The sequence below is a fragment of the Mus pahari genome, chromosome 1, assembly GCF_900095145.1.
Source record: "Mus pahari chromosome 1, PAHARI_EIJ_v1.1, whole genome shotgun sequence".
Lineage (NCBI taxonomy): Eukaryota > Metazoa > Chordata > Mammalia > Rodentia > Muridae > Mus > Mus pahari.
Genome location: NC_034590.1, coordinates 3,731,355 through 3,744,852, shown reverse-complemented (window position 1 = coordinate 3,744,852; position 13,498 = coordinate 3,731,355).

Below are 13,498 nucleotides of genomic sequence, written 5' to 3'. Positions count from 1 at the left end.
TCCTGGAACTCACTTTGTAGACCAGACTGGCCTTGAACTCAGAAATCCGCCTGCCTCTGCCGAGTGCTGGGATTAAAGGCGTGCACCACCACTGACCTTTCTTGTTAGTTTTAGAAAATATAGGTAAAGACTGGAGAGGTTGCTCAGTGTCTGTTGCTCTCACAGAGGACTTAGGTTCCGTTTCCAGCACCCACACTGCAGCTCAGAATCATGTGTAGCTCTAATTGCAAGGGGATCTATCGCCCTCTTCTGGCCTTTGAGAGCAACTGCACACGCACAGATCCCTACAAGCACACAGTATAACAAGCCAAACTGTTTGCTGTGAAATATTACCATCCTTAGCCCTATGCAACATGGCAATTTCCCTCTTTCTAGTGGCAGTCGCTTCTGCTTCTGACTCCTTTCAAGGAAATATTAACTTACTCTGTCTTTAAGAAATGTGCTAGCGCTGGGCGGTGGTGGCGCACGCCTTTAATCCCAGCACTTGGGAGGCAGAGGCATGTGGATTTCTGAGTTCAAGGTCAGCCTGGTCTACAAAGTGAGTTCCAGGACAGCCAGGACTATACAGAGAAACCCTGTCTCAAAAAGCCAAAAAAAAAAAAAAAGAAAGAAAAAAAGAAAAGAAAAGAAAAGAAAGAAAGAAAAGGAAGAAAGAAAAAAAAGAAAAAAAGAAATGTGCTAGCTTTATTATAATTCTTAATATCTTCTTAATAGCTGTTATTTTTAACTTTTAATATCTGATTTGATCGTAACTCGATGCTGGATTAACTCTTTTTTTTTTTCTTCCATAATGAACACAGTGTGGATGCATGGTCCTTCCAGCCTGCATTCTCCCGATATGTCCTAACAATGTCAGAATGACATCCTGTGTTCACATTATCCTGACTGCATTAGGTCCACTCAGAAGGAAGCACTGCAATCAACTGCAGCTCCTTTCCCTGCCCTACACATTTCCCCTTTGTCTTTCTCCCTTTACCCTTAGAATAAACAATTCTCTGGGTTTTTTGTTTTGTTTCATTTTTGTTTTTTGTTTTAAGATTTATTTATGTGAGTACACTGCCCCTGTCTTCAGACACACCAGAAGAAGGCACTGGATCCATTACAGATGGTTGTGAGACACCATGTGGTTGCTGGGAATTGAACTCAGGACCTCTGGAAGAGCAGTCAGTGCTCTTAACCACTGAGCCATCTCTCCAGCCCCAATACCTTGGGTTTTTCTGTTTGTTTATTTATTTGTTTTGCATCATTTTCTACAGACCTTGTGCTGATTTCAATCTCCAACTCTTTGGCAGTTGTATAATCTCTCATGCCTTAGGGGTATCACCAAGGTACCAATTTCATATTCTTCATTGTTTTGGTTTTTTGAACAGGGCGTCTTAGTTAGGGTTTCATTGCTGTGAGGAGACACCATGACCACAGCTACTCTTATAAAGGAAAACATTTGATTGAGGCTGGCTTACAGTTTCAGAAGTTCAGTCCATTTTCATCATGGCAGGAAGAGAGAGAGTGACACCAAACCTGGCTTGAGCATCTGAAACCTCAAAGCCAGTGATGATTCCTCCAACAAGGCCACACCCATTCCAATAAGGCCACACCCATTCCAACAAGGCCACACCCACTCCAATATTGTAACTCCCTAGAAGCCTCTAGCAGGGGTGGGGGGCATTCAAACAGCCGCAGAGGGTCTCACTAAGTAGCCATGGCTGTCCTGGAGCTCACTATACAGACCAGGACAGCCTCAGACTCACAAAGATCTGTCTGCTTCTGCCTGCCAAGTCCTGGGACTAAAGGCAAGCACCACTATGCCAGCTAGGTTTCATATTCTTAAAGATATCTCTAGACCAAGGAGATAGCTCAGCACTTAATCACCAATGCCACACAAGCCAGATGACCTGAGTTCAATTCCCCAAGACCCACGTGCCAGAGGAAAAAACGTACCAAGTCGAGTACATTGTCTTCAGGTGCAGTGTGGCACACATAACCCCTCCATGGTGGTTGACAGGATTCAGTTCCTGATAACTAAGTCTGTCACTTTTGTAAGCTGATGACAAGTGCCCAGAGAGATCTACTCAAAGGAAGAATGGTTTATCTTGAGTCCTGGCTTCAGAGCATTTCAGCCCATCACATGAAGGATGGCATGGTGGACAGCTTGTGTCTGCTCACAGGCACAGGAGAGGAAAGTGGAGCAGAGCTTAGGGCCAGGCCTGAGTTATTTATTTCTGATACTCAAGCTCCACCTCCTTCTAGCACCAGAACCTCCCCAAACTGTGCCACCCACAGAGGAACAAGCATCACAACACCGGGAGCCATTTCAAGCTGCAACAACAGGCCCTGCGTTCCTGCCAGCCGTGGGGTAAAGGGCTCCCTCGGTTCCTAACCATGGGGGCCTCTCTGTGAGGCAGCTGATGTCCACCAACGTGAATAAGCATGAAGGCAAGAATGAAGCAGGCAGTGGTGGCACATGCCTCTAATCCCAGCACTCAGGAGGCAGAGGCAGGCAGAACTCTAAATTTGAGGCCAACGTGGTCTATGGAGCGAGTTCTAGGACAGCCAAGGCTACATGGAGAAACCCTGTCTCGAAAACAAAACAAAAACAAGCAAAAAAGCAAGCTTGGCAGAGAGGGAGAAGGGGTGGTCTCCCCACACACCTTTCTAAATGCTGTTCTGTAATCTTTTCTTAGCCCATTCTTGAAGGGTGTTGATGGCAACAGTGAGAACCTCTGGGCATCTTCTACAACATTGCAGGGTAAATGGAGGCTATAAACCTGAGAATTAGGCTTCCGCGTAGCATGATTTGACCGAACTGTGGAGTTGGGGAAGCTCTGATGTGCTTGGGATTTTTCTTCTTGGGCCAATCAATCAGATTTTCAAAAAAAAAAAAAAAAAGAACCCTTGAGTTTGCTATGGGGGAAAGTTGGACTTCTAACAGCTAGGAGTCAAAACACTAATAACCAACCAACCAACCAAACAAACAAAACAAAAACAACCCAGGAGCGGCAATATTCAGCTTTCTCCCCACCCCCTACTCACATGACACGCCCCCTTCCAGCTGTGCTGCCTTCTCCAGAGAGTAAAACTCTAGTCTGTTGCTTGGTGCAAGCAATGGGCCTCACATCCCACAAAGAGGAAAGAGTTCTGTGTGTCTGGATGCGTGGACTGGCCCATTTTAACTGTCAACTTGACAACGGACAGTTACTTAAGAAGTGAGCCTCTGAGCTGGAGAGACGTTTCAGCGGTTAAGAGCACTGACTGCTCTTCCAGGGGTCTTGAGTTCAATTCTCAGCAAATCAAAGCTACACTAAATCTTGGGAGGAGGAGGAGGAGGAGGAGGAGGAGGAGGGAGTGGAGGAGTTAACAGAGATCCCGGTGGCCTGTGGGCGTGTCTGCAGTGGGAGCAGCTCTATTGATTGATGATTGGCCCAGCCCTTGGTAGGCGGCACCATCTCAGGGTTGGGCCCTGAACTGCATAAAAGTGAAAAGCCGCTGAGATACCCCAGTTCGCCTTCTGTTGTAATAAAGTCATGACCAAAAGCAATGTGGGGAGGAAAGGATGTATTCACAATTTACAGCACATCATTTGGAAAGTCAGGGCAGGAACCTGGAGGCAGAAGCTGAGGCTGAGCCCATGAAGGAACATGGCTTTCTAGCTTGCTCCCCATGGCTTCCTCAGCCTGCCTTCTTATACCCCTTGGACTACCAGCCCAGGGTGACCCCGCCCACAGTAGACAGGGTCCTCCTGCATCAGATGTGGCACTGGTCCAATCTGATGGAGGCAATTTCTCAGGTGAGGCTCCCTCTTCCCAGGCTGACTCTGGGGAGTTGACCTCGGAAGCTGACCATGACATAAGCAAGCATAAGCAAAGATATGTGGTCTGTCTTTGCTGTGAATTCGATGTGCCGGGTTGCTTCAGTTCCTGCCTTGACTTCCCTAAAATGATGGACTGTACCTTAGATTCCAAGCCAAAGAAACCCTTTCCTCTCCTATGCGGTTTAACAGACATGAAGCTTGAGTAATGTGTTACCTTTGTGTCATTGTTGCTCTGATGGGAACCGTGTCCTGGTTACCACCCTTAAAGCCCACCTCTCTTTTTTCTCTATTTATATATTAATTAATTAATTACTTAATTATCATTCATTCATTCATTCATTCATTCACTTTAGATACCGATTGCAGCCCTCTCTGCCCAGTCCCCACCTCATACAGGCCCTCCCCCATCCCCTTCTTCTCTGGAAAGGCGTAGGACCTCCTGGGTTCCAACCCCCCACCCCCGGCATATTAAGTCACTGCAGGACCAGGCCCACCCTCTCTCACTGAGGCCAGGCAAGGCATCCCAGTTAGGGGAACAGGATCCACAAGCAACAGTCATGGTAAGCCTGGCTTCAGTTGTTGGGGAACCCGCATGAACACCAAGTTGCATAGCTACATAAGTGCGGTGTTAGGGGGAGGTCCATCTCATAGAGCCACTTCCTCAAGCCACTTCTGCACAGTCCACAAACAGCGCCCCCTGCTGGGCATTGGGTGTTCTAAACCATGAGTACACCTCCCATACAAACCACAACTTGATTGTTTAGAGGCTCCATGGCCACAGCCAGCTCCCGAGCCTCCTGTGGAACTTACAGTGCCCTCTTGGTCAACACTTGGCTTTTTCCCACTATTAGCTTACAGTTCAAGGGTCTCTGGTCAGCCATGCCCATTACCAATTACTGCTCAGTCAGAAGTTTTCCAGCTTCCAACTTTCCTGTGCTGTGTATCTTCTTACATCCTCCCTCAATTTATGAGTATCTATTTCTAAGAAGTTTCCTGTCATTAGGTGCCAGTTTCAGGGGCAGGAGAGATGGCTCAGTGCTTAAGAGCATTGACTGCTCTTCCGAAGGTCCTGAGTTCAAATCCCAGCAACCACATGATAGCTCATAATCATCCATAGTGAGATCTGATGCCCTCTTCTGGAGTGTCTGAAGACAGCTACAGTGTGCTTAGATATAATTATAAATAAATCTAAAAAAACAAAAAACAAAAAACCCAAGTCCTAGGTTCTGGTTTCAGGGGGCAATGAAAGGAAATGAATGGGGCTGGAGAGATGTCGCAGCAGTTAGAGGTCTTGCTGCTCTGGCAGAGGACCAAATTCAGCTCCCAGTCCCATCAGACAACTCACAACTGCCTGTAACTCCAGCTGCAGGGGATCTTGCACCCCCTTCTGGCCAGTGCAGTCACCTACAACATGTGGCAAACACTCAGACAACACGGAGAGAAACAAACATAAAAAATAGACCTATAAAAATGAATCGTGCATCGAATACAATTTTATAATAATTTTTATTATACTTTATTTATTCTGGGGGGATACATGCTACAGAGCACAAGGTGGGGTGGGGTGGGGTGGGGAGTCGCCATGTCTTGAAGAGGTAGGATGTGTGGCCTTGTTGGAAGGGCTGTAGAGAGTTTAAAGGCATCTGGAGCCTCTCTACCTAATTCTAGAAGCATCCTGCTTCTCCCAGATGGAATCGTATTCCTCAGGAACCATAAGCCCAAATAAACCCCTGCTTCTCTAAGTCGCTTCCATCAGAACACATGCCACAGACACTGTTCTGGGCTGGCCAGAGTCAGTCAGGCCAGTCACTCATTCCCAAAGCTCTGAGAGACCCCTCCTCCACACCTTACCAAGAGTGGCACGGGGTTACGTTTGGTGGCTGTGTTCTAAAAGTTTCTTCTTTCTATGTTTATCATGTGTCTCTGTGAACTGAGTTCAGCTCTGAGAAGAAAAAGCCACACCCGTCTTAAAGACTGGTTAGAACTTCCTCATTGTGGAGGGTTGGAATGTTGCAGACCCAGAGCCAAATTATGGGCTATCTCTACCTTTAAAAGCCACTCATTGCCCAACTCTGCCAGATGTAATATCTTTTTTGCTGTGTAACACTTAGTATGTAGCTCTGGCTGGTCTAGATCTGTAGCCCACACTGGCTTCCAAGTCAGATATCCACCTGCTTCGCTGTCCCTAGTGCTGGGATTAAAGGCTCATGCCACCATGCCTGGCCAAGCCTTAACATGCCTATGAGGTGCCTATGAGGTGAAACCTTTTGCAATGTAACTTAGCAGATCCCTGGCTTCTGCCAGGTGAAGAATGCCTCCAGACAGCTTCTTAGGCCCACAACACAGCGCGTCCCTGTGTTGCTGCCCTGCCTATCTGATACTTCCAGCAACATATTCAATAACTATCTTAATTTATGACTTTCTTTAGTTATGTAACTGAAAAGCTGTGACCGCATTGGGCCGTGGAATCTGGGGCAAGCTAGATCTGTGTTTCCAGGCCATGGCCACTGTTGAGCTCACTTCCTTGAGGGGGCAGGGTGTGCGTTCCCACCCTTCCAGCCAGGCTCCAGGAGGCACTCGGCTCTTCCCAGGGAAGCAGTCTGTAGAGGATGTTTACACAGATTTACAACACGTTTATTCCACACCCATTACTGGGCTAAAAGCCTTCAATGAAGCCCGGCACTGCCCCAGCCGCCAGTGAAAGCTGTTCTCCAGTCTTTAATTGTCTAATTGTCATATCAACATGTGTTTTCAAAAAGAGAGAAAGAGATGAAATTAACACTAATAATATAGAACCCAATGTGTCCTGAAGGTGCCACTTCAGAATGTAACTGATAAACAGCTGTTTAGAAGTGGAGTGTGGTGCTGTAGTTGGGAGGTTAAAGCAGGAGGCAAAAAAGTTCAAGGCTAACCTGAGCTACATAAGAAAGCTCTGACTCCATTTACTGTGTGAGTGTGATGTGTGTTCATGCCTGCCTGTCTCCTCTTCTGGTCGTCAAAGAATTCTTTTTTTCTTTAAAGATTTTTTTTTTTTCTGGGCATGGGATTGGGGCTGGAGAGGTGGCCCAGCAGTTAAGAGCACTGGCTGCTCTTCCAGAGGACCCTGAGTTCAATTCCCAGCAACCTCATGGTGGCTCACAACCATCTGTAATGGAATCTCATGCCCTCTTCTGGTGTGTCTGCAGACACAGCGCTCAAGTACATAAAATACATAAATACATTTTTTTTTTTACAAAAAAAAGTGTTTTTTTTTAATGTACATGAGTCTGCCTGTGTATATGTCTGTGTACTACATGCATGCATTTTCCAAAGAGACCTGAAGAGGGTGTCAGATCTCTGGAAATGGAGTTACAGAGGTTGTGAGCTGCCACATGGGTACTGTGAACCAGGTCCGTCCTGTCTCTTGCAAGAGCAGCCAGTGCGCTTAGCCACTGAGCCATCTCTCCAGGCCCTGGTGCTCTTTACATTTTTGTTATAAGGTAAGAACAGTGGTGCATCGTACCACACCCAGCAGCACCCGGAGGCTGAGGGAGGATAATGATGTGTTTGAGGCCAACCTGGCTATATAGATTGTTCCAGAACACTCTTGACTGCATAGCCACATCCTGTCTCAAAATGATGTATATCAAAACTTTAATTTTTGAACATTTAAAATACACAAAAGTTAGAATACAGTGTGGTGAGCCTTTGTGTATCTGCCACACAGCTTCCGTAATTAGCAACGTAGCCCAGTGTCTTCACAGTTCCAGATGGTTATGACATGAATCAGTTTGTCACTAGATCTGTAAGTTGTATTATTATAAACCCCTAAGGTTAAAGACTCAGTTTAAAATTATAATAACTCTTAAAATTAATAATATCTCTGTGTGTGTGTGTCTGTCTGTCTGTCTGTCTATGTGTCTGAGTGTCTGTGTATATGTATATGCCATCAGAGAGTCAACCCAGGCCCACCCACACACAGGGCAGGTGCTCTATCACTGAGCCACACCCCTAGCCCCTCACTGGGGGATTCTAGGCAGGGGCTCTCCCACTGAGCCACGCCCCCAGCCCCCTTAGACTTAAGCTGCTAAAGACTCTAAGCTGCACATTCTTACACTTTGACATAGGCCCCAAGTACTTGTGGGTCTAAGTACACAGTGCACATGCACAGAAGCACAATCTTGTAATTATAAATAAAAAGTATCTCATGCCGGGTGGGGTGGTGGACACCTTTAATCCCAGTACTTGGGAGGCAGAGGCAGGTGGATTTCTGAGTTTGAGGCCAGCCTGGTCTACAGAATGAGTTCCAGGACAGTCAGGGCTACACAGAGAAACCCTGTCTTGAAAAACCAAAACAAACCAAAACAAAACAAAAACAACAACAACAAAAGGTATCTCATATGGAGGTTCACAAGAGACATGATGTCAAATACATGGTGGGAACAGGCAATTCTGCAAGGCTAATAATATAGAAATGATTTTTAATGAGATCAAAGGTAGTTTGCAGCTGGGCAGTGGTGGCGAATGGCAGAGGCAGGTAGATCTCTCTGGGTTCCAGACTAGCCTGGTCTACAGAGTGAGTTCCAGGACAGCCAGGCTATACAGAGAAACTCCATCTTGTTTGAACAGTTACACGGGTCTTGTTGTTTCACATTGCTGTGCTGCGTTGTGGAGCAGTGGACCATGCCAGGAAACTTGGTAAGGTTGAGTGAGTTTGGAAGCCCCTGTAGCTTATACCAGAGGATCGTAGGCACTTCACCTGCTCCCAACCAGGCCCCTGTCACATGACCACAGCATCTACATGCACATGAGGCATCCCTAAAAGCATCTACTGTCAGACCCCACCCCACCCCAAGGTGTGTATAAAGACCCTATCCAGATGGCATGAGAACTACTCCATTGAGGGTCGTCTGAGAGCTTCTGTCATCTAAGAGCTGTAACACTTCCTGGGGATGAGATTCCTCCCCCCAAACCTTTTGCAGCTGGAAGCCACAGCCCAACTCACTTAAATCTACTGACACCCCAAACTCCAGGAAGGACAGAAAGACCACAGAGGAGCCTGGAGTAACAGCTCTCAGGAACCAGCTTGTCTGACCACCTGGAAGAACCAGAATGGAGACATTCAATGACCTTGGCCACAACTGCCTCATCCTGCCACCCTCTTCCCCACTAACTCAGTCCAAAATTGAGTCTAGGTCCAGCTCAGCCTGGTTTGGAGATTAGATAAAAGCCAGTATTCCTCCAGAACTTGTGAACCTGGTTTCCTTCTGCACCTCACCTCTGGCAAAGGAGACTTATGGCTCCATTGGCATATACTTGTGGCTGTGTATCAAAGCCCATGTTTGCCTCCAGGGTCCTTCAGTCCCTACTCACAAGTATTTGTTACACATTTCAAAGTCCACACTAGCATTCCCAGGCTTTCCTCCTCCTAGACACCCATTTGTACTCTTAATAATGGCAAGGTTCCCCCCCCCCATGCCCAATTATTCTCATTATTCTCTCCCTGTCCCTTCCCTCCCTCCCCTTCTTTCCCTCTCCCTCCCCTCCCTCTCTCTTCCCTCCCACTCACTTCTGTAATGGGATCTGAGGCCCTCTTCTGGTGTGTCTGAAGACGGCTATAGTGTACTCACATATATAAAATAAATAAGCCTGAAAAAAAAAAAAAAGGTACCGAAGATCATTATGCAATTGAATGTTCTTGATTTTTTTTTTTTATAGACCGAAGCCAAGAGGAAGATGGGTCAGTGATGGACTAGCAGTCCTGAACAGGACTGTTGCTTAGTTACAAAGAACTCTTACCTTCGATTGAAACTTAAACCCCTTGTTAGGACCCTGAGCATGGACTTGGACTTGAGGGTGGGTCACTGTGAGGTAAAATAAGGTAGAAAGTCTCTCTCTCTCTCTCTCTCTCTCTCTCTCTCTCTCTCTCTCTCTCTCTCTCTTTCACACACACACACACACACACACACACACACACACACACACGATGAAGACTGGAACAAACCAAACTGCTTGTAAAATGGAGTCCCTCGGGGCAAAGAACGACCTGAAAAACTCCCATGTTACAACCTATGGGCTCATTTAGGGCAGGGCACTGAGTGATCTCAGCACACGACTGAGTCCAGCAAGGACACACAGCACATAAAAGTGTCACGCAAAACTGACAGCTTGCTTTGATCTCTGGTGCTGGTGTTGGGAAGAGAAAACTGATTCCCCCAAACTCCAAAGCTGTCTTCTTGACCATACATGCACACTATGATGCTCTCAAATGCACACGTGTGTGCACACACACACACACTCACACACTTGCAAATAAATTAGTAAATTCCAATACAACTCCTGAAGGACCTGTGGCTTTTTGTAATACTAAAGCACACAGCTTGATTAGCTATCCTTGAGGTGTCTTAGGATGCTAACAAGACAAGGGTATGTGACATTGTATGTAGAGCAACATGCAGTGGTGAGTTAGTGATCGAGAACACTCAGCCATGCAAAAGACAGAAAGTCTTCAAGATGTGATGCGACAGTTCTGACTTTACCTTTGAGCTTCTGAACTTTCCTCCTGTTCCACAGGTCTTCTCCATGGGAACTGCATTATTTGCTAATACACCATTCTTCCTTTTGAAATATCTGCTTGTCTTTGTTGGAGTCCTTTGCAATTGGCACATTAAAAACTCCTAGTGAGGACTCATTCAAAGCACTCAAAGATTGTTAGTAAGGAAAAAATTCTTTAATAATAGCCATGTGGCTGGTTCTCACTAATGCCCAAAGAGGAACCACTCCTTACCATTTATATAGGCATCTGCAAGTGGCTTTTTTAAAGTCCCCACCCCAAGTTATGATCTGAGCAATTAGGCAGGGATCCTTTAAAATATCTTGTTGCTGTTATTATTATTATTATTATTATTATTATTATTATTATTATATGTATGTCAGTGCATCATGTGCATGCAGTACTTGGAGAAACCAGAAGAGGGCACCAGATCTCTGAAACTGGAATTACAGATAGTTGTGAGCAGCCATAAGGTGCTGGGAACTGAACCTGGGTCCTCTGCAAGAGCATCATCCAGTGCTCTTAACCATTGTGCTATTTCTTCAGCCCCAACTAGCAGGTTTTACTGAAGCTAAAAGTACAAGGTTCCTGTTTGTTGTCACAACTGAGCAAATGGGAGGAGTCACAGGACACAGACCTGTCACCATTACCTTTGACACAGACCAGAATTGTTTTTCCAGGTAGCAGCTATCCTGGCAGATTTATGCTTTTCCTGATAAGAGGATTAATGAGCATCCTTGTCAAGCAAATCTCAAAAGAAACATACTCTCAGTGAAGCTAAACTCTAGCTATGGTAGGACTCCAGGCCTGTGTTCCCTAACTTCGAGTTTCTAAGAATTCTGGTTAGCACATGACTTATTTTGAGTTGGATCTGAGGCAGAGCCTCAACCCCCTTCAGCTTGTAATTTAATATTTCTTAAGCAAGTGAATCAGTAAATCTTCTATGACATTGATTTATCATGTTTATTTTTTTCCCTTCTCTCTATCATGACACACAAGAAACTGGACCCCCTCTATGTTTTTAGAGATGTTAGGGACAGAGTCCTGGCCTTTGGCAGCTCTAAGGAGCTGGGCTCAGCCACAGTCAATAAACCAACTAAACAGATGAATAGCAGAAACTGCAGTAAAAATTTCGGGTTTCTTTGGAGACTTAGTTGTGCCATGTGATGTTTTTCTGGAAACTGTCTTATGAGAGGATGTTTTTCTGAAGTAGACACATGGGGTTTTCTGGAAGCTGCCTAGAAAGAGGGCATGTGATGTTTTGCTAGAGCAGATGCTTGAGAGGGCATGTGATGTTTGGAAAGGGTATAAATATAACCCAACAGACAGCGGACGAGGCTGTGGCATTGGCTCACCTTGCCACTCTTTGCTGATCATCTCTTGTCGTGACTTCATAGAGAGAAATGAACTGAAGAACTTTGTGTGATGTTCTGGCAGCTTCCTCCCACTTCTGCAAGTAACTGGGCTGGTTGGCAGACCCCCTCCATTTCTTCTGGATTGAACTGCCATTGCTGATTTGTAGGTGGTGTTTTCAAGAGGATTGAGCTACCATTGCTGCTGATTCATGTGAACTGACAAGGAAAACAGAATCACCCCAAATAACTATTTCTAAAAAGCCCACATCCTCCTTCACCCTACTAACCTCTCCTCTCCACTGCCTCTGGTTGGTGGTGGGCTAGAAGGGGGTAAAGCGTTTAAGCACACTTATTAAAGTAGGTTTTGAAACATCTAAGCCTACAGGAATTAGAAGTGGAGAAAGATTTATTCAACATGGCTGCCTTGAAAGGAAGAAAACTAAAAAAAAGCCCAGTATACTCCTCTGCCCCAGTCTACCTTAGAGGTCTGACCTGAGGGCAAGGGATGTTTGTTTGTTTGTTTGTCTTGTGGTTTTGTTGTTTTGTTTTGTTTTTCCAAGACAGAATTTCTGTGTATAACCACCCTAGCTGTCCTGGAACTTGCTCTGTAAAACAGGCTGGCCTCAAACTCTGCTCTCTCTTGCAAAGTGTGCTGACAACTGTGTGGAGTCTCTCTCCTCCTCCGACTGCACCAGGCACTGGCTTTTTCCTTCTAGCAGGAGGCTCCTGGAGAAATGGGGGCTTCTTGTGAACCATCTTTCCAACAGCTTGATAACCGAAGGGAGGGTCACAGGTGTCCCTCTTTAGAGCACATTCAGGCCTGCTAGGACAGTTACATCCTCAGATGTCCATCAAACCCTGATTTCCACTGGTGTCTCTCATGGACCAGCCAGGAGACGAGATTGCTTCTAATTTCTGAAACATTCTGCTCTGGGGGCACCTGGAAGGAATTACTCCCATTTGCAGGCACAGATCGGGCTATTACACACTATCACAGGGCCTGCTGCTGGAAGACTCCGACAGCAGGATAATCTGATCAGGAGCTGAGGTTAGAAATGAGGTTAGAAATGAGCTCAGAATAGATGCAAGAGGCTCAGGCATCAGGACTCGCCAGCATCTCTGCCTGGCCAGCAGCGGTGATCACAGCTCCTTGGTGAGGGCTGGAAATTCTCTGTCTCTCGCCTAATGGCTTTCCTTCCTTAGCAGCTGCTCCCTTGCTTTGTCTCCTAAGTCAGTCTTCCATCACATGCAGGGCCAGTGAGCTGGGGTTCAAGGCAGGGAGGGTACCATTTGGTTTCTTGGGAAATTTGGGGATAGCTTTGAGCACTACAGAGGTCTCAGGTAGGCTCAGACTCCAGAGTGAGCGTGCAGTGGTCACACAAAGCCTTCCAGAGTCAGTAGCCTCTGGTTTTTGTCCTATAATTTGAAGAAGGAAATGTACAGACCACAGTGAGTTTTAGGGAGAAATTGATTTAGATTCCTGGGTGGGAGCTTAAGAGACGGCAGGAGCCAATGTCTTTTGGAACACAAATAGGTCCCAGGAAATCGGCTTCTGTTGAGGTGTGATCCGGGGGCTTTTGTTTTTAAAACTTTATTTGTTTTGATTTTATGTGTGTTTTGCCTGCATATATTGAAAGACCCCCGAAGGGAGCCCCTCGCTCCAGTCTCGGGAAGGACGCGCACCCAGTAGGACGCTGAGACNNACTTGCTGTAAACACACGAGGAAGTTTATTGAAGACAGGACAAGACAAGAGCTCAGGCCAGCATGCTGGGGTCGAAACTCATACGCCACGCAGGGGTAGA